At 40.3% G+C, this 25,516-nt stretch overlaps 1 pseudogene; it reads right to left on the bottom strand.

The window, feature by feature from the left end:
* The window catches only part of LOC130861010 (ER degradation-enhancing alpha-mannosidase-like protein 1), a 52,846-nt pseudogene extending 27,543 nt beyond the window's left edge, over window positions 1-25,303 (bottom strand).
* Window positions 25,304-25,516: the final 213 nt, after the last annotated feature.

The raw sequence follows: 25,516 nt of genomic DNA, 5'->3' as shown, positions 1-25,516 counted from the left end.
AGGCCTAGATCTTTGGTTCATCCTCTTTATTCAGAGCTTTAGGATCCAGCTTAAGACAGAAAAATTTTATGTGGAAGGCACAGCCTTGAGTTGGAAGGAAACTGGATTGTTAAATTACAGCATGTAAGACTGCTGCCTCAATAGCTGATTGGATTGTGACATGAGTAAGAAATATGCCATTGCCATAAGCCTATGAGATACAAAAGCTGTTGCAGCAGCTGGAGTTAATTACCCTGACTAATACACCGGAGTTTGGAATATAAGTACAGAGGGGTGAGGCTGCCAAGGAGTATGTGCTGTGTCTTTAAGGTCTGATTAGCTCTGAGAAGCCTGGAGTGGAGTCAGCCAATGCAGTGAAGACAGACGGGGCTGAGCCCATCTATTGGAAATACCAAGGAATGACTGGGCTGTAAATGACTCGCTTTTGGGAGAAAAGTCTCGGAGCTAGGCTGTGATTGTTTGTGGATATTGGGGAACACAGCTGTGGGGGTGCTGCAACTAGGAGATATAGAGAAACTCATTGATTCATTCATCAATCCATCCATGCACCCACCTATCCATCCACCTATCTAACCTCTATCCACCCACCCATTCATCCATCCATTTATCCATCCATCTACCTATCCATCCATCCATCCATCCATCCACCCACTCACCTACCCATTTATCCACTTAGCCATTCACCCATCCATCTACCCATCTACCTATCCAACCATCCATCCATCCATCCATCCATCCATCCATCCATCCATCCATCTATCCACCCACTCATCTACCTATTTATCCACTTACCCATTCACCCATCCATCTACCCATCTAGCTATCCATCCATCCATCCATCCATCCAACCATCCATTCATCCACCCAACCATTCATCTCTCCATCCAATACTTCCCAGAGCCTGCTATGTGCTAAGCATTATGGATGCAGAGGACAAATAAACAGACATGGATCCTGCCTTCTCGGAGCTCAAAGACTCGTGAGATGAGGAGTGGCTAACACCTTATTCTCAGGTCAGCTCTTCATAGAGAGGAATAGATACCTTGCTGCCTCTTTTACTCTGAAAACCTGCTTTGGAGACTCTTTGGACACAGCCAACCCAAGCTGCTCTAAGCAACTAGAGAAAGAAGCATGTTTAACCTCAGTAGGCAGGAGGAGACTGCTGGCACAGCTCTTAGCCTCAGGGGGTGTTCCTGCCTGGGTTGTCCCCAGTTGCCTTAAGGATAGTCCCCTAATTACACCCCTGGAGGCAGATAACATGATACAGTGTGTGTGTGAGCTTGCTCTGCTTGTGTGAGATGACTTTGCAATATGCACCCGAGCCCAGGTCAGGAAAGGGACAGCAATCCTCAATGGAAGCAATTATCAGCTCTTATGAAAACTGCTGCTAGGATGATGAACAAACGGAAATGCTGGCAGCCCTCTGGGCCAGGCCAGATTTCTCTGAAGCCTTCCTTCCCTGAGCTGTCTGTTGCACAGCCTAACCAGTACTCACAGCCCTAGGAATGAAAACCAGAGGCTCACCACCCAAATTTGGCACCAGCTTTGTCTTCACTCTGTGACAAATAATAAGAGTAATGACAAATGATATTAATGAAAATAATAAAAACCATTTATCGAGACCCTTCTACCATCAGTCACTGTACATTATTTCCTCTAATTTCATATTTAGTGATGGCCCAGTCTGAGCTGTTGGCACCATGGTGCACCAGGAATGAGGACTTTCAAATCATAACAGGTTTCATTGAGTGCTTGCTATGTGTCAGATGCCGCGGTAACTGCTTTACCTCACCTGACTTTACAACACACCTATTACTTATGTTCCATTAGTATCTCTATTGTGCAAAGAAACTGAGATCCAGAAAGGATAAGTAATATACCAAAGGTCACACAGCCAAAGACATGGCAGAGCAGGTATTGAGCCCAGAGCCCTGGCTTCAGAGCCTATGTGGTAAACACTATGCTGTACTGCCAGGGGTGTGCTAGTCTAGAACTTTCTCCAGAAGAGTTAACAAGCCAACATCATTTTGTGCAGGAAGGAAGTGCTGTGGCAAGGCCTGAAATTCCACTGAGAAGTGAAAGTCCATCCTGTATAGGCAGGGAGTTTCTTCAGGGTTTCTGGACGATGTCTGGGCTCTAGTTCTCTGCCTTTCTGGAAGACACCCAGATATGATCACTTATAAAATGAGCTTGTTGGTCCAAACCACTTCCCTTGTGTCCCCATCCTCTCAGGATATGAAACTCATTGGCAGCTGAGGCAAAGTAGACGGGTCACTGGCTAGCTCGTCAGTCCAAGGAGGGCTGCCCATGACAGTAATATGAGCCTGATAAAAATCCTGAGAAAGCTGGATGTGCTGAATTTTCCTTTCAGAAGAGGAATGCTACACATTCATTTCCATTTTGCAGCATGCAAAACAAGTTCATGTTCATAGACTCATTGAATTTGAACCTTAAAAAAATAAGCCCTGACAAGCAAGAAATGCAGAAACTATAATCCCCAACTCTGGTGGGAGATATTGTTTCCACATGACAGAGGAAGAAGGTGAGCTTTGGTGAGCTGGGGTCCTTTGTGAGCTTAAGATCACACAGCTGCATAGCAGCAGACCCAATAGTCTCTCTAGGCCAAAATCTGTGCTGTAAGCCATTAGAGCTCCTGGCTCCCTGCCACAGACACCTTCCCATTGTCAGGCTCCGTCCACTGCATCCATTTCCCACTGTGTCCTAAGGACTGTCACCATACAAGGCACACAGCGGGTACTCAATTATTGTTCATCGAATGGATGGGTGGGTGGGTAGGGGGATTTGCTACCTTGACATACAATCATGACTTAGATGTGCCAATTGTGTGGTGGGACCACCTTATGCTGTAAGGAGGATCCAGGAAAACTGAAAATCGTGCCATTCCAAAGTTTGTACATGTGGCCAGAACTGTCTAAATGCATCAATATCCCTGAAGTTGCTCCAGAATCCTCTCTCCTTCATGAATATTTCCTTTTTTCTCTGAGAACCTTCTATGCATTACCTAGCTCACACACTGCCTAATTAAATCCCCATTACAGGGGCTTCCCTGGTGGCACAGTAGTTAAGAACCCGTCTGCCAAAGCAGGGGACGTGGGTTTGATCCCTGGTCTGGGAAGATCCCACATGCCGTGGAGCAACTAAACCCGTGAGCCACAACTACTGAGCCTGAGCTCTAGAGCACACGAGCCACAACTATTGAGCCTGCCTGCCACAACTACTGAAGCCCTTGCACCTAGAGCCCGTGCTCTGCAGCAAGAGAAGCCACTGCAATGAGAAGCCCGCGCACTGCAATGAAGAGTAGCCCCTGCTCACCACAACTAGGGAAAGCCCATGTGCAGCAACGAAGACCCAGTGCAGCCAATAAATAAGTAGATAAAATCCCCATGACAGCCATAGTAGACCATAGAATCACCCCCATTTTATAGATGAGAACGTCAAGGGCCAGAGAGGTTAAGTAACTTGCCCAAATTCGTACTGTTACTTAGTGGCAGAGATGAAATTCTAATTATGATCTGTCAGTTGCTAAAACCCACCTTCTAACCACTACTGATTTCCTGGCAAGGGTGGTCCTCTTGAGATTGTTCAGAAGAATGTGGGGGTGCTTAAGGCTTCAGGGAGCTGGCCCATGCATAGCTCATCTCTTCTAAATAAACCCTTGCAACTTCTGGTGAATTCCACCTTCCCCCACCCCCTATAAAAGAACGAGCCGGCAGAGAGATCTTGCTTTGCTTGTCAAGAAGCTCCAGATTAGAAAGCTAGTTAGCAATTCATCTAAAAGAAGCAGAGTATTCCAAGCATATCCAGATTAATATTTATAGATGGAATGCTTGCTCAGACCCAATTATTCTGAGGGCCTGGAAGCCGGGCACAAGTAGTGCGTAGAGTGAAGAAAGGAAGCGATGCTCCTGGGGGAAGCGGGCCCTGGGGACAATCGCCAGGATGCTGCTGGGTGCAAATCATGGGGTGTCGATGGGGGCTGGGCGTATTTGGTGGGGTGAACAGGTAACTCACCCCAGGTCCTTCTATTTACAGGTAGGCTCTGAGCTTCACAACTTCCATTGTTCTCTTTAGCACAGAATGTGAGCAAAGCACGTTTTTGCAGGGGTCACAAACCCAGAGGCTTACAGGGGCTGGGCAGTAGGGTAAATTCATCAATGAGCTAGATGGGGGCTCTGGCAAACTGGAGACCAGGTACCACCATGCCCCGCCTCCAATCCATCCCACCAGTGGGAATGGGGGCCTGTCTGGTCAGCCAGATGTTTTGCATATAAAACTCAAATTTGAATATGAAATTCCCATAACAGCTAATTTACATTTTTAAATAGTCAGAGGGCCAACAAAGCGTGTCTGTGTCATTTTGGGCCCACATGCTGCCTTGTTATAACCTCTGGCCTGGAGGCTGGAATGTGAGATTAGTTCCACTTAGCTTTGATTAAGTCCTGCTGTTTTTGCCTTTTAGAATTCTCCCAGAGCTGCCTTAAAACCAATCAATGTGTGATGGTATTTCTCCAGTTTCTAGAGGACTCAGTCCATTGCAAACCTGAACCTAAAATTCCTATTAGAAGTCCTAAACCACCACTGGGTGGAGCAAGAAATAGCTATTATCCCCAAGACCTTAATGTCAACATCAGAACATTCTTTCTCTAGCCTCCTGACTAGCGATGTTCATTTCCAGATCTCTGATCTCCAAATCTCTTTTCTTCTATTCATCTTCCACATAACATCAATGACATATTTGGAAAATGCAAATCTGATTGTATCATTCTTCTGCCCTCCAAAGAGCCCCCATTGCCTTCAGTGAAAAAATCAACCTCCTTAGAATCACAATTAAGACACTGTTTGATCTGACCATCACCTATCTCTCCTGCCTCAACTCCCACCACCTTTAGCCTCACATTCGTTCATAGTTAGGGATCTTTGTTTGCAAGCAGCATGAAGTGGGTCCCACTACCTGCAGCAGAACAGGAACAACAAAGAGACTGCTGTCACCTGACTATAAGCCACTGTCACATGCCTGGATCTCTGTTTCCCCACTCACCCAATTCAGGCTGTTCTTAATACAATAGTCAGAGTGATCTTTTAAACCTTGAATTAGTCCATGTCTCTCCCCTGCTTAAAATCCTCCAAGGACTTTCATTTCATTGAGAATAAAAATCAAATCTCCATCATGATTTGCAACAGTAACTGACATTTATGGAGCACTTATGTACCAGACATTTTTCTAAGCACTTGTCATGTATTAACATGTCACAGCAACCTTTCAGGGTAGGTTCTATTATTAGCCCCATTTAGCGGAGGGGGACGCTGCGGAATAGAGACGTCAAGTAGTGTGACTGATGGCACACGGCTGAAAGGTGGTGAATTCAAGAGGGACAGGCTGATTCCAGGGCCCATGATCTCATCCTCTCCCACACCAAATGCTGTCTGTGGTCTCCTAACACTGTCCTTCTCATTCACCCTGCTCCGGCCTCACTGTTGTCAATGCTGTTCTTCATACATGTCACTTTCATTCCAACCACAGGGCCTTTTCTCCTGCTGTTCCTGGAAGTTCTGTCTGGAAATTCCCTCCATCAGAACTCTGTGTGGCTTCTTACATCACCTCTACCAAGAAGTTTGCCATCCTGTCTAAACTAGTACTTCTCCTCCTATGCCACATTACTCCCCTAAACTGCACCAGGTTTCTCAAAGTACTAACTCAAAAGGATGTCAGGAGGAAAAGTTTGGAAAGAGCAGGGATGTGGGAGTTTGGGGAAGTCCTTGTAACAGGAGCTGATAGGATTGTTTCAGGTCACCAGGGTGAATCAAATCACACAATTTTTCCATCCTTGAAGCAAATTCCAAGGAGAGAGAGATTCCTGGTGCTATACTTAGCCATTTACCTCTTTCTTGACTAAGGAAGAGCAGAGCATCTTTATTGACAACCAGGGTGGCTGCCAGCCCAAATGGTATGTTGGTGCAAGTTTGGGGAAAATGCCCTTCTTTGAGATAGGCACAGCCCTCTTCCACTGGGCATGGTTGGTGAACAGAACTATGGTTCGATTTCAGCCTCCAGCTCAGCTTTGGCCAGGCACCCTCGTGCAGTGCACAACCTGTTCAACCACATGTGGCCGCTTTGTCAGGATTGCCCCCAAATGGGGAGAGGTAATTCCTCAAAGTAGAATTAAGGACTGTTACTAAAGAAGTGAGGGTCTAGCTGACTGGCTGAAAAATTAAATCCATGAATGTCTACCAGTTACTCTCAACCAGTGGCTCCCAACTCAGATTGTACACATAGAGTCACCTGATGGGCTTTACAAATATTCAAATTCTAAAGTCCTATCCAAAACCAATTAAATCAATATCTCCGGCAGTGGCACCTGAGCATCAGTATTTTAAAGCATCTTTAGCAATTCCAATTTGCTGCCAGGTTTGAAAACCACTCCTCTAAACTCTACCTCCCCTGAATGCTGTAGTTTCTCACCCAGACCTTAACATGCATTGCTTCTATGCCCTTGTTCCGATTGTCATCTTTTCCTAGATGCTTATCAACAACAACAACAACAACACACACATACACACATACACACACACACTTGCCTTTGCTGTGATAATTCCTGCTCAAGTCCTCAAGAAAACATACCTGACCTCCACTCACCACACCCTGTGGTTCTTGATCACTGCACATTCCTGATCTCACTGTGTTTGTCATCAGAACTATATGTTCATTCCACGAGACTATGAACTCTTGACAACAGGAACTGGGCCAGATTCATAACAGACTTACAAGCTAACCCTAGAGACCTAACCCTATCATCCAGGGATTTCTGATGGTCATCCTTACATCTCTTATTTCCTGCCAACACCACATCCCGACTTGGACTGACTCGAGATTTTCGATGTTCTGTTGGTATCTCATTTTCTTCAATCCAGAATCAACATTTCTATTTGCTTCTGAAAATCTGTTACCCAGAAATCTTGACAGTTCAGACTCCCCATATTTTAGCCATGGTTTTCCAGAGAAACAAAACCAAAAGAAGACATATAAATGAGGAGATTTATTGTAGGAACTGGCTCATGTGATTATGAAGGACAAGAAATCCCATGACCTGCTGTCTGAAAGCTGAAGAACCAGGAAAGCTGGCGGTGTAATTCACTCTGAGTTCAAAGGCCTGAGAATTAGGAGCACTGATGTCCAAGGGCAGGAGAAGATGTCCCAGTTCAAGATAAAAAAGAGCAAATTTGCACATCCTCCATCTTTTTGTTCTATCCAGCCCCCGATGGATTGGATGATACCCACCTGTATTGGTGAGGGTGATCTTCTTTCCTCATCTACTGATTCAAATGCCAATCTCCTCTGGAAGCGCCCCCACAGACACACCCAGAAATAATATTTTACCATTTATCTAATCATCGCTTCACCCAGTCAAGTTGACACATAAAACTACCACATCCTGGATATTATTCTGGCTGGCATTGAACAGTTTTTGTTTGTGTGTTTGTTTTCTTTTGCTCTTTGGACTTTGGAAAGTAAATTTGAGTCAGCGCCTCTTCCTGCTTGCAATAAGGACGTCCACCCACTTAGTCTCAGTTAAAATCCCTTTGTCACCTCTTCTTTACTTTACTTCTCCAAATTTTTGCAGCTTTCCCTGCAGCCTAAGTTATACCCTTAAAGAAAAAAATAAAACCCTGACATTCTCCCTTTCATTCCCTTAAGGCTCAAGGACTTCTGCTATCTCCCAGCCTCACCCGGCCTTCCCTGAGAAAAGCAGCCAGGACTTGAATTAGCAGAATGGTCCAAAGAAAGGATTTTGACTGATCTGTGCACGCAGTTTCTCCTTGATGTGCTGCAGACAGATGAGGGAAGGATTTCATAGAGAGCTCCTGTCTCTGCTCAGTGTCAGCAGCTGCTCCTAAGTCAACAGAGCAATGGTGTGTGTCTGGGCTGAAGAGAACAGAGGTTGTTTAAATTGTTTTCCATCCCCTCTGAAACCAATAAGTGCTACTCCATTGCTTGGCACAGTTGAGTTCCTGAACGGTGCCCCTGCGGGGTGTCAAATCGAATCTTAATCCTGTCAAAGGCTGGCTCTGTGAGCTTCCAGGAAGGGGCATGAGGCCAAGTGAGAAGAGGTGGGGGTCCTGCTCCACGTGGCCTGTGTAGGGGGCCATGGTGATCCACTCTTCTCGGTCTCCGGGAGAAAGGCCATCAGTACTAGTGAATATCTGGGTCTTAGAGACACCTTCTGGAAGGTTTAAATGCCCATGAGCGATAGTGCTTGCCAGCTCTAATTTTATGATAAGGTTCAACATGACAGGTAGTTGTCAGAAGGCGTGGAGTTGATGAAATAATGGAAGGAGGGGTGGTTGGATTTCTTTAATTCCCAAATAGTTATTGAGGGCTATTCTACCCGAGAGTGATACAAATGAACAAGACAGAAAAGATGCCCACACTCAAGGGGCTGATATTCTAGACATAACCTCCCTCCAACTTACTTCAGAAAGCACTCATCTTGAAAGATGAAGAAAAGCTTTCAAGAGATGCCATAGGACAAAAAATTCCAGTCCCTCAGAGGTCCTGAAGATGCCATGCTTTCTTTCAGACTTCATGCTATGATCTAATAACATTGCCCAGATGCAGACCAGTTCTGTGGATAGAAGGCCAGCATGCCAGTGCCAAGAGAAGCTTTCACTTGTCTTCTGTCTCTACCTGTTTACACCAGCCTATGGGCTCTGGGGTCTCACATTCAATCATGATGGCTTCTTTCACCTGAGGTGTCCCAGAGGCAGCACACCTCTGACTTAAATCCAATGTGCTAGATGATATGAGGTGGTAGTAAGAGCTCAGATTCCAAAATCAGGTTTTGGATTCCAGCTCTACCATTGATTTGAGCATGACCTTAGGCATGTCCCATACTCTCTGATTCTCAATTTCTTCAATTAAAAAAATCAAGATGTCATTCCCAATCTTCCAATTTATCATACTACTATATATAAAATAGATAACTGATAAGGACCTGCTGTACAGCACAGGGAACTCTATTCAATACTCTGTAATGGCCTATATGGGAAAAGATTCTAAAAAAGAGTGGATATATGTATATGTAAAACAGATTCACTTTGCTGTATACCTGAAACTAACATAACATTGTAAATCAATTATACTCCAATAAAAATGTTCAAAAACTGAAGATAATATGAATACTAATTCTTCAGAGATGAGGTAAAGATTCAATGAGATAATTCAGGTAAGAAGTAAACAAATGTTAGTTACTATAGTGATAAAAATTACTTTATTATACTATTCACATGTTTTTAAAATTTTCATTTATATGCAATACAATGCACAGATTTTGAGTGTTCGGTGTGATACCAACTGTGTAACCATCACCCAAACAACACAGAGAACATTTTCACATCCTAGAAAGTTCCCTCATGCCCCTTTGCAGTGTTCCCTCCCCAAGAAGCAATCACTTTCTGACATTTGTCATCATAGATTAGTTTTATCCATCTTTGAAAGCCATGGAAATGGAATCATAAAATATATTTTGTGTGTGTTTTTCTTTTCTTCAACATAATTTTTTTTTGAAATTTGTGAATGTTGTCCTATATCCATGTTTTGTGTACCTGCAGTTGGTTCCTTTTTAGTACTGAGTAGTTTTCAAGGATAGTGACTTCACCACAATCTGCTTCCCCATTCAGTCTGCCTAACATGTTTGCACCATTTTATATTCCCAGCAGCCAGGTGGAGTTCCAGTTGCTTATGCTGTTGCCAACGTTTGCTGCTCTCATCCTTTTTGATTTTAGTTCCCTGTTTTACTAGTCTTTGGTGCTCTCATGTGCTCATCTTGGTGCTGTTATGGTCCCAGGCAGATGCCACTTTGCAGAATGTTTATTGTGGAGCCCAAGTACTTTCACTTCTTTCACCAGCATCGATTGTTTCAGGACCTTCCAAATTAGAGGAATAAAAGTCATTCTGAAGCTGATGGTTTCAACACAAGTTACTACCTTACTTTTATCTGTGAGTGGTTCCTCTCAAAAGCCATACATGCAGGATGAAGGCATCACTGGCTCCTAAGCCGGCCCTCCTGTGAGAAGATACTCCAGACTGGGACTTGAAGCTGATATATCACCAAAGCCACCTAGAATCTTTTGATGAGTAACGTTGGTGGAGACCTCTGGACTGAGTGTGCCTTGAATCCATTCCCTCTTTCGATCTGATAACAGTGTCCCAATTTTCCTTTGTGACCCACCCCCCCCAGCCTTCAGTTATACTTAGCTTCAAGTTGACCCCACTCTCTGGTTCCAGATTTGCACTCATAATGCAATCTTGGCCTGAGTCACAGAACATGTTTCAGAGATGGATGTGTGACCAAGTTGTCCCATGCCATGTGGGCTTTTTTTGGAGCCATTAAGAAAGAGACATTCTCCACTGCGATTGCTAAATAGGTAGCATGGACGCTTGGAACTGCTGAGCCAACCCTTCCAGCTTATAGGAAGAGCCCACTTGAGAGAAAAAGCACAGGCAAGAGATGGGGAGAGTGGCAGTGTTTGAATCTTTGTATTTTTTTTACAGCTGTACTATTTAAAGTGTAAACTTTGATGTGTTTTAATAGATGTACATACTAGTGAAACCATCACCAAAATCAAGTTAATGAACACAGCCATCATACCCAAAACTTCCTTTGAGCCATTTTGTAATCTCACCTATTACACACCTCCCATCCCCAAGCAGCCTGCTCTGTCACTATAGATTAGTGTGCACTTTCTATAATTTTATGTAAATAGAATCATACAGCATGTACTCTATTTTTTGGTCTGGCTTCTTTAACCCTGGATAATTAAATTTCATCTATGTTGTGTTTCATCCGTGTACTACGTTTCATGACATTTTATTGTTGAATAGTATTCAATTGTATGGCTATACCACATTGTCTTTATCCATTCACTTCTTGATGGGCATTTGGATTGTTTCCCATTTAGGTCTATCATGAATAAAACTGCTATGAATATTCATGCAAACATCTTTTTGTAGTATTTGCCTTCATTTATCTTGGGAAAATTCCTAGGGGTGGAATGACTCGTTGTATGATAAGTGAATGTTTAGCTTTCAAAGTTGAGAAACTATTTTGCAAAGTGGTTGTACTTCATGTCACTTTACATTCCCACCACCAGAGCATGAAATTTCTTCTCGATCCACCTCCTTGTCAACACTTGATGTGGACAGTCTTTTAATTTTAGCCATTCCAATGGCTGGATATCATTATAGTTTTGATTTTAGTTTTCATAATGACTAAAGATGAGTGTATTTCATGTGCTTATTTGTTATTCATATATCTTCTTTGGTGGAGTGTATGTCAAATATTTTTTTTCCATTACTTTGCTAGGTTGATTGTTTTCTTAGTATGGAATTATGAATTCTTTATATATTCTAGATGCAAGTTTTTGGTCAAATATACATTTTGAAAATATTCCCTCTCAGTTTGTGGTTTGCCTTTTGATTTCTGTCTTTTAAAGAATAACATTTTAAAATTTTAATAAAATCTAATTTATTGGTATTGTTTCTTTCATAATTTCTGGGCTTTATACACACGTGTGTGTGTGTGTCTTTGTGTGTGTCTGTGTCTATGTGTTTTATGAAAGATATATTTGCCAAATTTAAGGTCACTGAGATTTTCTCCTCTGTTTTCCTCTAGAAGTATTACATTTTAGCTTACATTTAGATCCATAACCCATTAGTTAAATTTTCCATGTGAAGTGAGTATTGGGGTTCTTTTTTGTTTGTTACATATTTTTATAGCTAACCAATTATTATTGAAAAGATTATTCTTTCTTGTAGTGAATTGCCTCAGCACCTTTGTGAAAAGTCAGCTGACCAATTTGTATGAATGTATGGGTCTATGACTCTCTATTCTGTTCCACTGATATATATATATATAAATATATTTCTTTATATGTATATATATTCACAACAATGCCATACTGTCTTGATCCCTCTAAGTTTGTAATAAGCCTTGAAATGAGATAGTATAAGTTCTCCAACTCTGTTCCTCAAAATTGTTTTGGTTATTCTAAATTCTTTGAATTTCCATTTAGATTTTAGAGTCAGCTTATCAATTACTACAAGAAAATAGCTTGCTGGGATTTTGATTAGAGTTTGAGGAAAATAAGCATCTTAAAATTATTGGGTTTTCTGACATACAAATACCATATATCTCTTCATTTTTTATGTCTTTATTTAGTCAATTTAAAAATCATTTTTAGCATACAGGTATTGTACATCTTTTAGCAAAATTATCCCTATGTATTTCATTTTTAAAAATGTTCTAATTGTTCACTGCTAATATATAGAAATACAGTTGAACGTGCATCCTGCACCTGGTACAATAGCTCTTTGAAACTGTCTATTTGTCTGTGTCCTCCATTGACCTCCAATTATTGTTTTGTTCAATTATTCTGTTGAGCATTTGAGTATTTCTTATTACTTGCCTTAGTCTCAGCCCCCTTTCTGGTCCCTTGCATGGTGTTATTGGTCCTATTTTTCATGTTCTCATCATGAAGACCAAGCTCATCCTAAGCTCATAACTGGAAACTTGCTCTAACAATCAATTGTATCCCCCTTGGTATTGACTCTTACCCAAAAGACATCCTATCCAAGATACTTACCATGCACTTTCAAGAGGGAGCAGCTCAGCTGGAACAGATAAGTTGGGTTAGCTCAATGTCTGTCCATATCCCAATCATTCCTCCATTCTTTAGACACATGTAGCCCAGCAGTTTTTAAACCTGGTTCCCAGAATATCCCAACTAGAATTCATTGTTTGTGAAGCTCTGGATTTTGCCAGAATAAAGGAACGTTGGAAACATGCCTTCCTCCATATCCTCTACAGCAATGATTATGGGGAGGGCTTCCTACCATAGTGTGAATTATAGAAGCAACAAATCAAAGATCATTCAATAGTAAAAATATACAGTTAGAAATGAAAGTGGGAGGAGGGGAGGCCCATTCACAATAGTCATAAAAACTATAAAATATCTATGAATAAATTTAGCAAGCATGGCACTTATCTGAATAAAACTATAAAATTTTATTGAAGAGCATAAAACATGATCTGAATTAATAGAGAGACATAGCATGTTCCTGAATGGGATGACTTTGTATCATAAAATATCCACCCTTTTCAAATTAATGAAACTATTTACCAAAATTGCTATCAGAACCCCATGTTTCATTTTTTTTTCTTTGTTTGCTTTGATTATTTTTTAGAGGAATGAGGCAAAATAAGTTCACTAAAAAAAAGTGTATTTTTTTAAGAAGGCAGAACAGAGCAGAAGGAATTATGCTATCATCTATATAAAAACATACTCTAAAGATTCTTTAATCAAAACAGTATTGGCATAATAATAGATATTAGAGTAGAAAGTAGTAGAGAATACAGAATAGATCCTGGTATATAAATAAATTTAATATTTGACATAGATGATATTTTAATTAAATGTGAAAATAAAAGTTCATTTAATAAAAGGTTCTGTCATAAAAGTTCATCCATGTAGGAAGATACAGAGTTTAATCCCTGCTATACGCAATGCATAGAAACAAATTCCAGCTGGACAAAGGATGTAAAATGAAAATAATTCATAAAAATATGAATACACATTTAGGAAAATACTTGTAAGACCCCAGGTTGAAGGAAAACTTCTTAAATGACAGAGAACATTCAAAAACCACTATTGAAAAAGATAAATGAAGGAAAAAGATATAAAATTAAAGAACAAGTAATAGATTGGGAAAAATATAAATTTGAAACATTGCAAATAAAAGTTAATGTTTATATACAAGTGATTCAGAAATGTTTAGAAAAAGTCAAGCATCTCAAAAATACAAAAAAAAAAAAAATCAAGGCCAAATGATATCAATAGAGTATTATTAATGATAGTGATAGGTGCTTGATGACCCCCAAGTCTCCATAGTAAAACACAGTACAAGTTTCTGCATCAGTTCCATGAAGACTAAAATGGATCTTTCTGTGCATTAAGTGGCCATCCATGTGGTTGTTACTGGACCAGGCTCCTTCCACCTTGTAGCTTTGTCCTTCTCTAGGGCCTGAGTCCTCTGCATTAGGATGACAGTGGGAGGAAAAAGAATGAAGAATCACACATGGGAGGATTTGGAAGAACAAACCTGGGAATGAAGAAAGACATTACTTCCTCTCACATTCCATTGGTCAGAACTCAGTCACATGACCATACTGAACTGCAAAGAAGTCTGGGGAGTGTAGTCTTTTTATGTGCTTGAAAAAAGAGGAAATGGGGTTCAATGATGAGGTGAAAGACTCTGCCACAATTTGGAAATTCACAAGGACAGAAATTAGTAACCAATAAACATAAGATCCTTGCATGTATAGGTATCTGAGAACAGCAAATTAAAACGTCATCTCTCATTCAATAGACTGAAAAGAAATAAAAGTGTTAACACAGAAGTATGGCAAAGATATGAGGAGAATAGTTTATTTCATGTGTTTCTGCTATAAATAAGAAATGCTACAGTCTATTTGGGAAGCTGTCTGGCAATGTCTGTTACACTTTTTAAAAAAATCACATGTAGCCTCCAACCCAGAAAGCCCATTTCAGGAAATCTATTCCATAATTACAAATGTGTGAGTGAATAAAAATATGTATGCTGAGATGTTACTGATGCATGTTTAAAATGACAAAAGCAAAAGTCACAAACATCTGGAGAGTTGACCAATAAAGGAAGAGTTGAACAGATCTCAGCACATTTATTCCATGAAATAATATGCATTTGAAAAAAAAAAAGACTGAATTAGACTTACACATGTTTTTCTAGAGGTATGTTTACAATGTATTGTTAAGCAAGAAAAACAAGGGGCAAGAACTGATTTGAGTATTGCCTAATTTTGTAAAATAAACAATTTTCATAAAACACTGTTTTGTGTATGGGTTTGCATATGATTATGTGAGTAATGGCTATGAATAGTGTGTTTCAATGGTTGAGGTAGCCAAGAGACATTTTAAACAAACACACAAAATGATTGAAGAATAAAACAAAGATCACAGATTTTATAAGCATGAGTTAAATCATGCATCCATATATTCATTCAAGGTATTTATTGAGCCAAACACCTTGCTAGGTATTATAGTGGTGACCCAGACAGATACAACAGACACACTTGGTACTTACAAACAGGTCACAGTCTAATGTGATGTTAGGTGTGAGTAAATGAGCAAGTGCAATAGTGTGGTACATGCATTAATGGGAAAATTTCAGAAGAGGGGCAGTGGGGGATCAATATCTATGCTCATATTCAAAAACAATCAGTACTGAGATATGTCTCCATGACCACAGTGCATAGAAACTTCTAGACTCAGTTTTCCTATTTTTAACAGTGCTAAAACCCCTCTAACTTACACGGTTGATGTAAGGACTGAATGAAATAGTAAATATAAATTGTTCCTGGAAATAAGGTGAAATAAGGTACCTTTGACTTTCTCTCCTGAATCACTTCCCTGTGCCCTTTCTTCAAATATTAGGCAGGCTGAAATGGTTGGAGAGGAAGCATTTTTCCTCTCCAAAAGATTGGAGAGGAACCAAGCCTGCATCCACTTCACCTCTTGGGTTTCACCCTCTGAGAGTAAATCAGATATCCTCTGTTATTGAACTGTACTTTATTAACCATTTTAATCGAAGTGTGGCTAATTTACACTATTGTGTTATTTTCAGATGTACAGCAAAGTAGTTCAGTTTTACTCGTGTGTGTGTGTGTGTGTGTGTGTGTGTGTGTGTGTGTGTGTGTGTGTTCTGTTTTGGATTCTTTCCCGTTATAGGTTATTATAAGATATTGAATATAGTTCCCGGTGCTATGCAGTAGATCCTTGTTGTTGAGCTATTTTATATGTAGTAGTGTGTATTTGTTAATCCCAAACTCCTAATTTATTGTTATTGAACAGTATTAACCAAGAGATGTGTCTGAATAGACCCAGTGTGCTTTTAGTGATACAGAATGCCTTCATGCCTGGCCCCTTGAAAATGCCCAGCATGGTTCTCAGCTACCTGTATTGTGTTTATCATGAGTGAAGTCCCAGAAACTCACTCACAGCCACATCTAAAGGTCTCTAAAATCATACCTGTGATCGCTCATTTATTGTCCTACTTTTATTTGTACATTAAAATTGTCCAATGGCAGAGGTTATTTATTAAGAATGGCAGTAGAAATCTCTTCTTACAATATCCATATCGTCCCCTTCTTGTGACAGCAACCTGGCTTTATTTTGAGAAGCCACTCTCTCCAACTCACCCATCCTGTGGTTTTAATGGGAATGACTACAATCCCAGGTGCAGGGATGGTGGATGTATGACCAAGGTCTGGAGAGTCAGGGCATTTAATACACAAGGAAGCACTGGTTGGTTAAGAGCCAACAGACATCAGCTTCTAGACTGCTGCTGGTCTTATTATAAAAGACAAGGATTCTGTTTATGAGGGTCTTTTCTAGCTTCCAGGGTCCACCATGTAAAGAGAAGCATACCTAGGATTTTATGTGAAATCTCCTCAAGTTTTTTTGTAATTAATTAATTAATTTTAGTTTTTGGATGTATTGGGTCTTTGTTGCTGTGTGTAGGCTTTCCCTAGTTGGGGTGAGCTGGGGCTACTCTTCGTTGCAGTGTGCAGGCTTCCCATTGAGGTGGCTTCTCTTGCTGGGGAGCATGGGCTGTAGGCATGCAGGCTTCAGTAGTTGTGGCTCATGAGCTCTAGAGCACAGGCTCAATAGTTGTGGCTCACAGGCTTAGTTGCTCCATGGCATGTGGGATCTTCCTGGATCAGGGCTCGAACCGTGTCCCCTGCATTGGCAGCTGGATTCTTAACCACTGCACCACTAGGGAAGTCCCTCCCAATGTTTTAACATTTGCAACTAATTCAGTTTTAAAAAGAAACACTATATGGTCCTAACAAAACATGTTTACAGGATGATTGTAGTCAGTGGATGGTGCCTTTGTAAACTCTGGCATAAACATTTCAGTAAGGCATGCCTCCAGATCAACCCTGTGAACTATTCATCCAAAGTGGCCTGAGAAGTGCAAATAAAGAGGATGGCTGAGCATGTTATCCTGCTATTCTCATAGGATGAGTAAATTATAATAATTTTCTTTCTATCCATTCAGCAATAAAAGCAACAGTGTTTACAACATCAGGTTTATAGTTAAAAACACCAGATTTGTATACCATCTCAGCTCCTTACCAGCTTTGTGATGGTGTTAATAATAGTATCTACCTCATAAGGTTGTTTGAAGAGTTGGGTGGGATAATTGGTCCTCAGAACAGCTTGATAATCTCTTTCAAGAGAGAGGATCACTGCAGAAAGAAGACAGGTTCCCCAATCACCCATCATCTAGGCCAGAGGTCCCCAGTCCCCTGGCCACAGACCAGTAGCAGTGCATGGTCTGTTAGGAACTGGGCGGCACAGCAGGAGGTGAATAGCTTGTGAGCAATCCAAGCTTCATCTGCTGCTCCCCATTGCTCCCCACCACTGGTATGACCGCCTGAACCCCCCCCCCCACCATTGCTTGCATTACCACCTGAACCATCCTCCCCCTATCCATGGAAAAATTGTCTTCCATGAAACTGGTCCCTGGTGCCAAAAAGGTTGGGGACCTCTGATCTAGGCCATTGTAGCAGATCCTTTGATATCTTTTTCCTGGAAGCAGCTCCCAAATCTCTGCCTCCCTTCTCAACTAGTGTGGTATCTTTTCTTTCCTATGTGTCTTCTGCACAGACAAGAATGGAAACAATCTTTCTCTTTCCATGGACCACCTCTTGGAAAAAAAAGAGCTCAAGGTTTCCTATCTTTAGGGTTAGGGGGTTTAGATTTCCATTGGTTTTCTTATTTTTCTTTCTTTCTTTTGTTTTTGTTTTTGTTTTTGTTTTTGTTTTTTGTTTTTTGGGTACCTCTTTAAGAACACTAACTCCTTTCTCTCCCCTCTCTTTTTTTTTTTACCTCTCCATTTATATGTTGATTTTTGCTTCTCTTTTCTCTTTCACCTCTCTCTCCCCACATCCTTGCTTTCATCCTTGCTTTACACATTCCTACCCTCTACATATCACCCTTCCTTTCTTCCTATTTTTACATTTGTAAAATAAGAAAAAATAACCGTATCATCATGACTGTTTTAAGGTTTAGAAAAATACATTTAAGTTTCCTAATGTTGTCCAATATGGCAGGCTCTAAGTAAATGGAAGATGTTCTTCTTCCTTTTTCCATTCCTTTGAATGTGTCCTCTTCTTTTCTTGCACTTGTTTCCTTACTTAGACAGCTCCTTGGCATCCGCCCTCTGCCTGCCACCCCCACCTTTTTTCTGTCAGGTTTGTATCAGCACCTTCTTCACCCCCGCAGCTCAGTGAGGCAGCTGCCTTCATTCCAACCACTAACAGCCCTTCCTTGGCTTTTTATTGTTCCTTCTTCATTTGAGATGCACAATGGTAACTTGTTATATTGTTAAGATGATTGACTATATATTGCAAGAGAAAAGAGTCACATTTCATGAACTTCAGAAATTTTCTCAATAAAACATATTTGCTCTATGTACATTTTAATGATCTCTGTCAAAGGACTATTTTAGATGCTAGAAGCAGGATTGCTTGGAAGTCATCAGGTAGAGTTTGGCTGACACCTAAAGCTCTCTCCAAGGTGCTGAAACTTGAACGCACAGGGTGTCTTCATTCAGTTTCCTTTGAGAGGGTGGACAGTAGATATTCATCCACAGACATACTTGACAGACATGGCTACAATAGTATCTCACTTTGAAAATTTTGAATTATGTTGCCTGGAACTCATACCTTACTCCTCTAATGTCATTTCTCCGCTCAGGAATCCTTAATGATTCTTTCCTATTGCAACAAGCTCTCACAGTGCTATCTTTGTGACAGCATGAGATTCTGGCAAAGAGCATGGCTTCTGGAGTCATGCCCCTTCCATCACTAACTAGCTGTGTGGTCTTGAGAAGATTACTTAACCTCCTTGTGCCTCTGAAAAATGAGAGTGAGTGGGAATAATAACATATCTATTCCATAGGTTTTGTAAGTGTTAAACAAATTAATGTATGTAAAAACACTTAGCAAAATCCCTGTTATACATTAAGTGCCATATAAGAGTTAGCCAATGAAATATTTCAAGACCAAATAATACGGAAACAATTTATCTCTCCACTTTAGGCAGAATAGCATAGTGCAATTCACTCTGAACTCAATAGCTTTGATGAACACCACCCACTGTGTGCCAAACATTGTGCTAGGTACCACTCACGTGTACCTACAACAACCTTATAGGGTATATGTAATTATCATCTCCACATTGCAGGTGAGGAAATAAGACACTGAGAGCTTACAATGTTACTTCAGATCATTCAGCTCTAAGCATTTTATTAAGAAGTTTGCTTTTAGGTGCAAGTGAAAAAATATAACTAAAACTGTTTTATGCAAAGAAGTGGAGGATTTATTGCTCTGGTAACTAGAAAGTCCAAAGTGGGAATTTCTAGTTTCAGGCACAGTCAAATCAGGTGATTAAGTGATACAGTCTGGAATATGTCTTTATTATCTTTGGGTCCCCGTTTATTCCCTGTTGGTTTTATACTGAAATAGGCTCTCTCCACATTATGGCAAAAAAAGAAAAAAACACACTTATTATCTTCTTTTTAGCTTTTTAATCTCTTGTGTAGTTTTTTCTTTATTCATGTGGTTACCCAAAACTGTTTTTCTGTACAATTGTTTTACTTGTAGCTGAGGCTATTTTATTCTTGTGATTTCTATTTAATTCATTAATTTTGTAATAATGTTGTTTTGGGTCTCAATTTGTTTCCTGAAGTCTGCAATAGCCCTTTCATCTCATTCCGTTGTTTTATTATCTCAACTTTGAGCTTTCATATTATTGAAATCTTATTTTAATTAGTTTTTTTCTACAGCCTGAAGTACTCTTCATGCAATTCTGTGAGCTATGCTTTCTTTCCAACAGGTTTCTTCACCTATCTTTTGTGAGCCATATTGCATGTTTCTCTATTTCCTGCCTTTTAATTATATGAGTAGATTTTCAGTGTTGCAATGTTTTTATAAGCCTCTTATTCATACTGACCCTGGGTGCTCTTTCCATGCCTATTATCTGAAGTATATATATGGATGAATTTGCTTTGCCCTTTTTGGTCCTTATCTGAAAATTGCTTATTTTTATGATGAGCAAGAGCTTGAGTCTGGGCATTGCATACCTGCACTTGTACATATACATACATAAGTTGAATGTGAGGTAGGTCAGGGAGAAGGCTTTGCTATGGAAATTGTTAAATCACCAAGGTTCTTTCTCTCTCTCTCTCTCCACCCCACCCCAACCCCCTCCTCATCCTTCCATTTCTATCTCTGTGTCTCTCTCATTAATGCCCCAAATCTAGGTTTTCTCCCCTTGGTTGAAGGCATATTTCAATGCCTTGAGAAAATTAATTCACACTTTGGATATTATGCCCAATTAGGTCTAGGGGGTCTGGAAAAAAAAGGCAGAACTTAATGGTTCCACTGGTCTCAGCAAAAAAAAATTCTCTGGTAAGTAGCCAAGACTGAAAGCTGTTCTGTAACTTTTAATGGGCAGCTCCTCAGGTCATATCTCCTTAAACTACGAAGTTGATAAGCATTTTACTGACTTCCCCTCTCCCCACCTCCAACACCCAGTACTACTTTAGTGAGTTCAAGCTGGTTTAGTCTGCTGCTCTTTGACAGAATATTCTGCTTCTGTTCCTCATTCTTATTTTTTAAGGTTTTAAGTTAGATCCCTTTCATTACACAGTTGCTGCTAGCATTTTTTGTAGCTTTTACCATTTTTATTAATTTCATGAGTACTGGGAGAATGTAGATGTGTGATTCCATTTGAGCATGCTACCTTTGCCCAGAAGCCCCATTAACTCCTTTAGGAAACTCACGTTCCGAGAGTTCGTAGTTCTGTAAAATACTCAGTAATTAAGTAACAGAGATAAGACTTAGAATCTGTTCTTTTATTTCCAGTTCTAGTGTGCATTTTACTCTTGCCCACATGTTTTCAATGGATATTTTCCACATCTATTGGGAACTTATGGCGTAAGCCACAGAAGGGAAAGGAAGGAAAGGAAAGCTCACATAAGTGACAAGGCTCCTCAATATTTTTAACGCATTCATAGATTCATTCATTCAGATACATGTTATTAAACTGAGTTTCTCCCACAAACCAAACACTCTGCTGGGTGTTAAGATACAAGGAGATGAGGGATGCAAGAGAGACAAGATAGACAAGACCCTTGTTCCCATGGCTCTCCAGGCTAATAGGGGAAACAGATGATAAATAAGAAAACACACAAAGAGGGTACATTTCAATAAGTTCTGCAAAGACACCAAGCAAGTGAGGTGACACAGAATAACCAGTGTTGAGAGGGACAAGAAAGTTACTTTACATAATGGAGACAGACCTTTATGGAGATTGGTTATATTTTAAGATCTGGAGGATGGGAGAGGGACATTCTTGTGAGAAGTGGGAGAAATGATTCAAAATGCTGAGACAGTAAAGGTTTTGGAGATGGGGGGTGGGGGGGATTGGAATGGAGACCAAGGTGGTTGAAGTGTAGAGATTAGAGGGGCAGATGGTGAGAGAAGATGTCAGAGCAGTGGGTGAAGGTCAGATTGAACAGAGTGAATGTACCAAAGCGTTTGACCTATTGTCAAGTCATTAAGTGGTTTCCTGAGGAAGCCCTCTGGTCTGAGAAAATTTTAAAAGAGGGAAGTTTAGATGCTAGAGGTAGTGGCACTGGTGCTAAATGACCATTACATTCTCTCTCAGAGGTGACAACTTCACAGCACTAAGTGAAGAGAGCTCAGTGTATTTATATGGTGTAAAGAGCTCAGAGATGAAAGGTGCTAGAGGAAGCCACGCCTGTGGCTATTCTAACATTTCGAGATGCCTGCCCAAGACCGTAATAGATTCCTCTGGCATTTTCTGCTTTCTGTCTGAACATTGGGTAAGAATCATTTTTTTTATTTCCCCAGTTACATCTCACTTGCCTGTGTCTTCCTACTTTGCAGGATGGATGTAAAGGTTAATTCCACATCTATAACTTCAGAAAGGGTTTTCTTCCAGGCTGCCAACCTCTTTGACGATTTGTCTTGGCTGTTGTGTGATAGAATGTCAGTTCTCTCCACTCACCCTTTGAAAACAGCCTATTTAAAGAGAGATGATTTGGGGTTAGAGTCAATAAAATCAGGTGGTACGCAATTCTTCAGCATGCTCAGTCCTCAGCAGATAGGCTGGGTGGCTGGAGAGCCATTTTTGATGACAAATGTCTTCTTGCTGTGCAAGCCTGGGAGATGCTTTGTGGATAAGAATGCAAAAGGCTTGGGGTAACTTAAAGATGAACCCAAATGAAAACCAAATCTGGACCATAAAGCCTTTTTGAAAAGTTCTTGTGGGGACTCTGCTGTGAGGCTCACCTGGAGAGAATGCAGGCTTCATCCAAAGCAGGTTCTGTCTCTTTAGGCAGATAAATCAACATTTTGAGCTGCAATTTACCCATCTATAAATTGGAATAAATATTTCTACCATTAAGTGTTATTTGGAGGCTTAAGTAATATATATACGGAAGTAACCAGCACAGTGCCTGTGCATCCTTGCAGCCTCCCTTTCCCTCCTGTCATTCACCTTCATTCTGCCCTCATTTCTGTCTTCTTTACCAGTCATGTGTATTGGATTCTGTGGCCTCATCAGAGAGTTGGGTGCAGCTGTTAGAACATAAACTTTGGAGCCAGAGTACCTGGGCTTGAGCCCTGGTTCTACCATTTTACTTGCTCTTCAACCTCGTGCAAGTCACTTAAATTCTTTGTGTTTTCATTTAGCCATTAAGTGGTGACAATATCTCACAGGTTTGTTGTGATGATTAAATCAGACAATATGGAAAGTGTTTAGGATAATGCCTGGCTTGTGTTTTGTGGTTTATAAGTGTCAGCTCTTAGTATTATTATGGTTATTGTGTTATTATTATTATATTCTTCTTCTAGTGCATCTTTCTTGAAGTCAGAATTACCATCAGAGGTATTTGTCTGTTGGTCCATCTCAGAGTAACAGAGGAAAACCGCTGGCATTAGTGAGCTCACAAGGACCTCTGAATGGTGCATTTGTCCACAGCCTGTACTTCAAGGTAGAAGCAGTAAATTAGTGATGGCTAGATTTTGTTCATAGAGTTGTGCAAAATGTAAATATATTTTTCACAGCCTCATGCTAATAATAAAACATTGTCCCAAGTAAGAAAAATAAGAAAAAAAGTAACCATGGTATATTCATAATATGAACACTACATACTTATAAAATAATATTTTGAAAAAAGTATTTGATTATATAAGGCATATTGTTATGTGAAAAATTAAAGTGGGCTGCAGAATGAGCCCTGTTCAGAAACATGCAAACACACAAACACATTGATAATAGATAGACAAGGAAATGTATCAAAATATTAACATTAGTTACTTCTCTATAGGTGCTTCATAGACTGAAAACTCCCTCAATGCTTAGAGACTAAATCTAAATCCTCAAGCAGTATGAAAGCATTGCCTGAAATGTCCTACCACGTGGAGAAATTTCTTCTAAATTTTTAAAAAATTATATTTTATTTAAAGTTCTACTGCGTTAAAGAGTGGTATCTCTACATATCAGATTCAATATACAGACAAAATTTCTTGGCTGCTTGGTTTTTGCAAAAACTTCACAATCCAGACCCCATAAATATGTTGATAAGAATTTTTTGAAGTGTTTTTTTTTCCACATATTTCCAGTAACATTGACTATTCAAGAAATTTTATCATTTTTACTTCATAGCTTCCTACCTCCTTCATACTGACTCATGCTCCTGATTGTCACAAATAGTATCATTGCGGAGCAAAATCTAACTTTTACTAAAAATCTTGGAATGCAATACGTCCCAGGCTATACCTCTCTACCTTCTGGCATCCTGGAGCCTCAACTCAAAGATCATCTCTTCCATCGACACTTCCTTCATCAGTGTAAGTAGGATGTGTTTTCTTCTCTTAGATCTTCAGTGCTGAAATAGATGTATGAGTCATGTTGGGGGTGGGGGGTGGAAAGGGGAGGGCCATGACTGATTTTGAAGACAGTCCTTAAACAAATAGAGTGGGAATGGCTGCCTGTATTTTATTTTAATTTTTAATTAATTAATTAATTAATTGGCCACATTGGATGTTCGTTGCTGCACACAGGCTTTCTCTATTTACAGTGAGCAGGAGCTACACTTCTTTGTGGTGTTCGGGCTCCTCATTGCAGTGGCTTCTCTTGTTGTGGAGCACCAGCTCTAGGTATTCAGGCTTCAGTAGTTTCAGCACAACAGGCTCAATAGTTGTGGCTCAAGGGCTCTAGATTGCAGGCTCAATAGTTGTGGCCCACATTGGCAGGCAGACTTTCAACCACTGTGCCACCTAGGAAGTCCCTGCCTGTATTTTAATTGTTATTAGTAAAGCTTCGAAGGCCCAGCTCTATGCATAGACAGTGGGTGTATGTTCCAACCTTCTTTGGGAAAGACTGACCTGCTAAGTGCAACTCAGTGCTTCCCCCTCAACCATGCACTATAATAATCGTGATTAAGAACACATGTTGCTGTCAGGCAGACTTCGGTATGAATATTGGCTCTGATACTCTGTGCACAATACAAGGATAATAACACCAGATTTACTGGGTGCTTGTGGGGATATTCCAAACCGCAAAATCAAATAAAGATGAAAGCTTTTCTGTAAGAAATAATTCAATTTGCCTAGAAATACATTTTTAAAAATCATGCTCATGATATACATGAAAAGAATCTTTAAAAGATATTAGAGGACACAAAATATTACATAAACAAATGGAAAGCAATGTTCTTTTCTTGGATTATAAAACTAATATTAACTATGCATGACCTCTAATCTATACATTCAATATAATTTCATTAACGTGTACCAACAAGCTCATTTTTAAACAAAATATTCAAGAAAAAATAAGAACGTTGATGAGGATTAGTGTTATCATACATAAATATTCTAAAGCTACCATAATTAAAATAGTTTGGTTCTAGCACAAGAATAAAGACAGATAAGTAGAGGAGAAAAGAGAATGAAAAACTGTAAGAAACAAAGCTCACATGTCCGATTACCGAAGAAAGGACACGGAAGCCCAGAGCACAGTAAGGCATGACTTTAATATCGGTCTTGCAAGAGCGGGTGTCTGCCGTGTCTGCCGGGACAGGCATATGCATGACGATCACGGAAATTCTTTTTATCCCTAGTCCGCAAATCCCTCCCCTGGTTCCTCATTGGCTGAGTACTACAGCGTTCACATGCTTTGCCGAACGTCGCCTATCAATGAGGTTACAATGTGTACTCTACTACCATTTGATTGGAGGGCTTAGGCTTCAGCTATGACGGCGTGACAGCTACCACGCCTCCCTTTGTTCTGCTACCTTTGGCAG

The sequence above is a fragment of the Hippopotamus amphibius genome, chromosome 9 (genome assembly GCF_030028045.1).
Source record: "Hippopotamus amphibius kiboko isolate mHipAmp2 chromosome 9, mHipAmp2.hap2, whole genome shotgun sequence".
Taxonomy (NCBI): Eukaryota; Metazoa; Chordata; class Mammalia; order Artiodactyla; family Hippopotamidae; genus Hippopotamus; species Hippopotamus amphibius.
This window is presented reverse-complemented; position numbering and strand designations above follow the sequence as displayed.